Below are 4,567 nucleotides of genomic sequence, written 5' to 3'. Positions count from 1 at the left end.
CCATTGACCATCAGGACCTCCGCCGCTGGATCACTTCTGTCGCATTCGGATGCAGTCTCTACGGAGCCATTCGACAGATCGAACAGGCCATAGAGAGATTCGTCGGGCTCGATCGCCGCGACTAGGGTGGTGGCCGATTGGCGAGCCACTGCGTGTCTCAGCCACCGCTGAAGCCTCGACCGACCAAAACGCTTGCGCTGGCGGGAGACAGGGAGGGAGGACGATGTAGGAGTCGACCGATATGGGGCCGACGGTTGCCGTAGCAGAACGCCGCGGACACATGCGCGAAAGTGTGTCGCCCCGCGGACGGGAAGCGCGTCGATGTCGAGTGGAGCCTCCTGGAGCCAAGCGGAGTTCTCGGCAATGAACGTGAGCGCGCCGAGACGGATCTCGCGGCCCTCGACCAGAACTCCGCTAGAAACCATGATGAAGGCAATCGGAACAATTGCAACTTCTCCAATAAGTCGCTAAGACACCGGCCCCATGGTGGGCGCCAACTGTTGTGGTACTAAGACTGATAGTAGAATAGGGGGTAGGTATGGAGAGGCAAGATCCTAGCTATGGAGTAGTTGTATACGCAAGTGATTTACGAGTTCGGGCCCTTCTCGGAGGAAGTAACAGCCCTACGTCTCGGAGCCCGGAGGTGGTCGACTGGATTTTATGCGTATGAGTTACAGGGGTGCGAACCCTTCTGCCAGTGGAGGGGGTGGCTTATATAGAGGATGCCAAGACCCCAACCAGCCCACGTAGCGGAGGGTTTAAAGTACATTAAGGCCGAGCGTTACTGGTAATGCCTTACATAAAGTGTCATCATGACCATAAAGACTACTTAATTACAAACCGTTTGGATACAGAGTGGCTCTTGAACTCCTGGTGGTCGAGTGAGTCTTCATGGTTGAGTGTCTCCAAGTCCGTCGAGTGGAATCCCTCTAGGTCGACTGGAAGACGGTTTCTACTAAAGATGTCCTTGGGGAGGTTACCTTGGACAGGTTCATGACCCTACCCTAGGTACATGACTTCATCAAGCATGGGACGGTGCTTTCCAGAATCACGTGTAAGGGTATGTGTGTGTGTGGATATTGCCCGAAGGCATGGTGACCCGGGGTTTGGTGGCACGAGGCCATGTCGCCTCTGGAGGCACGGGACGGTGCTTTCCAGAATCACGCGTAAGGGTATGTGTGTGTGTGGATATTGCCCGAAGGCATGGTGACCCGGGGTTTGGTGGCACGAGGCCATGTCGCCTCTAGAGGCACGGGACGGTGCTTTCCAGAATCACGCGTAAGGGTATGTGTGTGTGTGGATATTGCCCGGAGGCATGGTGACCCAGGGTTTGGTGGCACGAGGCCATGTCGCCTCTGGAGGCATGGGACGGTGCTTTCCAGAGTCACGCGTAAGGGTTCGTTTTTGGAGTCACTGCTGTTGTACAAATAAGAAGAGGCATTGTTTTTTATAGTTTACTGGCGCTCTCTTATGATGTAAGACGCACTGTTGTCGGAATAGTTCTTTTTTCAACATGAACACGCAATTTCTAACTACATTACATATAAATGTGAGTTATTGACAAACTGTTTTGTCATGTCTAGCTTCGCGGGCTAAATCAAAAGTTTTAGTCTTCATTTTTTCTTAAGATCTTGCTAATCTCTTCACCCATTTCACTAGCTTTGACTTGATTCATCTCGCTATTTAAGAGAATGTACATTGCCTCTGCCCTCCAGTCTTCGACCTCATCCTGTGAAATTTTGCCAAGAAGAGAAGTATATCATTAGAGTTTCTGCATATAAGTTGTTTATAAGTAAATATATATAAACTTATTGTCAAATCTTCCAGGTCTTCGACAAACTTTTCACCATTGTAGAGGAATGCAAGCTTTAAAACAACAAATGTTGATTCTCCCTTTTCTACGACTGGAACATCTTGCACGGTATGAGTCTGCCATCTTGTACCCTTGGCATTCATTGTTTGTCCTACTGTGATGTTGAAGACTTCTTTAAACCTAGGTACCTAGGAATATTGTATTTTGTAATTAATTGTTTTAATATTGCAACTTGTAAAACTGAAAAAATTGTTTTGTATAAATGCTTACGATTGCCGACTTATGAACATGATATTCCTGAAACTATCTTTCTCTTTTTTCTTTGGCATCTTCATTTTCCTGAAGTACTCGGCTTGCTTCTTGTGGTGTCAATTTGTCGATGTGTATCTTTTCTTTTTCAAATTCCTCGTGAGTTGTTTCTCGAGGATCAATAATGTGAACTTTGTGTTTGTATTTGTCCAGCACATATAGTTCATAGCGGTCATGCCTCTCCATTGAAATGAATATCTGCGTACAAAATACTTGTTTCTTAGATGACAGTTTAATATAAAGTAATTTAATAGAATGCATATTTTCTGATTTTGTCATGGTAGAATAGGTTGTTACCATGTTTGCTGTTGAGAGCTTTTTCCGTTGATTTTCCTTGAGATACATGGGAATGAGCTGATTCTTTGTTTTTTGCAATTCATTTTTAAATTTTGTAATAGTAGTTGTGTGTTTCTTCAAATCCAATATGTGCTGCAAACAATATTTATGATGAAAAAAACTGTTAGAAAAAAGAGCCATGTAAGAATATAAAAAGAGTAGTTGTTGCAATGTTCACAAGATTTTGCTTTTTAAAAGTTTACCTCTGCAAAGTTTGGGCCTAATATTACTCTGTCACTCTATTTTGATTCTTGTCTGCTTTCCCAGATTTCTACTATGTCATCGAGGATCCTCTTTTCCATATGACGTCGTTTGTTCGTCTGTGCTGGTCTTGGACCAAATACTGCCTTCAGCTGGGCTCCAGTAAGTTGCGTTCTTTCACTGTCCCTGCGGATGCGCCTAAATATAGTTTCGCTGCGACAGGGGAGATAAAATAATTTTGGAGGTGACGGTTAGTGAGAAACAGATTCTTACATTATTTTTGGCCTCTGTCTAACTATTTTGAGGTGCAATAGAAAACAACTCACCTTTTGTATTTCTCCTGCTAGCTGTCGCTCATGACTAGATAGAAGAGGTCCGATGCCTCCTCTGTGTGTTGGAAGCAATGAGAATGTTTTGGATATGGACTGGTGCTTTGTCTTTTTTCCTTTTTGTTTCATCTGTTTCAGTCAACGGAAGCAGATATGTAATATGTAAGCTCTCGTGATACAAAAGATGTTGGTGAACACCGTGTGATGTGTAGGTTATTACAAAAAAAAATAGGATAAGTAGAAATGATTTTCGTACCTTTTTTGGTGGAGAAGAACTTTGAAGTTTCTGGTTTGAATTCTTTGATTCTTCCTGGTAGTTGCTCCCACTTTACTTGGTTTGTTTCACCAAATATGGCTATAAAAAGGAACTCTGGTTTCCACTCGGCATCTACGTTGCTTTGCTGCATGGAGGTTATCGGATATTGAAGTATTCAAGTAGTGCTGTTTGTAAAAATTAAAATTGTTGCTCTTGTACTATTCACTTACATCGAAATCCTCATCATCTTTTATGAGAAAGATGTCATTCCAGTATTTTGCAAATTGAGCCATGAAGTTTCTGCATTGGGTACCCTGCTGTTTTGGCACGCAAACTCTGTTAGGTGTTTGTGCTATGCTCGACCAGTTTGGTACGCTGTTGGCTTGTAGCTCCGCTTCGCCATATTGCTTCTTCATGAGTGCGTGCATCCTTTTAATCTATGTTATTGTTGGGTTTTGCCATTAATAAAGGGAATCCATGAATTGGAAAACTAATTGGAAGACAAGGTTGAATTGACATACCAGTTCTTGGTGGTCCTTATGGTGTGTTTTCCATGTTTTTTTTCATCCCCATTTCTGTAATTCAGTGAGTCAAGTATGTCGATGGAGTTCGTGTACTTGTTGAGCACGTACAGTGTGTAGTGTTTATTTGTGTTGTGAGGTATCATAATCTGCAGTGTTTGGAGACGGAGTGAGTTAAAATTAATTCTTATCAGGAGAATTAAATGACATGTGAATGTGCAATCTGTAGGAAGAATGAGTTATGTTTCTATATTTCTATTAACCTACCAGCTTTTTCTTTAAAAGTTCCTTGCCTGTTACAAGGGGTGCAAACTCTTTCAATGCTTCTTCCTCATTGAATTCTGCTAGTCCACTTTCCTCTCCAGTTTTAACACCGAGCACGACCTGCGACCAAAAAGTTTTCTACTTTTTAGTTCAATCTTTGTATTCACTGAAATGATGCAAGTGTTTTTGTCAAAATGGACTTCATATGTTTGCAAATTCTACGGGAAGTATGGCTTTATCGGTTGTGTTGTATTGTTGCTGTGATGTCCATTCGTCGAACAATGCGTTTGTGATGGAGCCCTCCATCTGTCCATCATCTCCTTTCATTAGCTGTGCCATTATTTGTTTTCCTGTAATCCAATTATATCGCTTTGAGCTAATATATACGTTTAGACTGCAAGCAGAAAAAATTTATACATTAGTTAGGCTGTTTTAAAAAGGGGCAACATTTTTTTTGTTTATGCAAGAGAATGTACTTACTCTCCGCATTCGTCCTGTCCTTCTTTTCTGAATAGGTATTCATGGAGTGCTCTGGCTT

This window comes from Triticum dicoccoides, chromosome 1B, assembly GCF_002162155.2.
Source record: "Triticum dicoccoides isolate Atlit2015 ecotype Zavitan chromosome 1B, WEW_v2.0, whole genome shotgun sequence".
NCBI lineage: Eukaryota > Viridiplantae > Streptophyta > Magnoliopsida > Poales > Poaceae > Triticum > Triticum dicoccoides.
This window is presented reverse-complemented; position numbering follows the sequence as displayed.